The following is a 435-nucleotide window of genomic DNA, read 5'->3' as shown; positions in this document are numbered from 1 at the left end:
TAAACATCTCATATGAGCAAGAACCATTCACATAACCAAATAAGCTATTTTGACATAATTAAGCACAAAACTAATAACATAGCATAAATAGTCAAAGTATTCAGCAACCATTACAAACCATAATATGTCAAGCATGGACAAATAAAGAGGCACAAATAAGACTTGAAACAGTAACAACAACTGAGTCCATAAAGTGCAATAAAGAAGAAATAAAGGTAAGGGTAAGATGTCCTAGGTCTAAAGTCTTCTAAACGGTTGAGGTGGAGGAAGATCAATCTCATCATCAGGAATAGCAATGTTCTGGTCACCCCTGATGAGCATAGACAACTTCTGAAATTCAGAACAAAACAATGCATTATGAGCTTCAGTAGTAGATCGAATAAATGCATTCTGAGCTTCAGCAGTAGATCGAATAAAGGCATTCTGAGCTTCGGC

This window comes from Lupinus angustifolius, chromosome LG13 (genome assembly GCF_001865875.1).
Source record: "Lupinus angustifolius cultivar Tanjil chromosome LG13, LupAngTanjil_v1.0, whole genome shotgun sequence".
NCBI classification, from domain to species: domain Eukaryota; kingdom Viridiplantae; phylum Streptophyta; class Magnoliopsida; order Fabales; family Fabaceae; genus Lupinus; species Lupinus angustifolius.
This window is presented reverse-complemented; position numbering follows the sequence as displayed.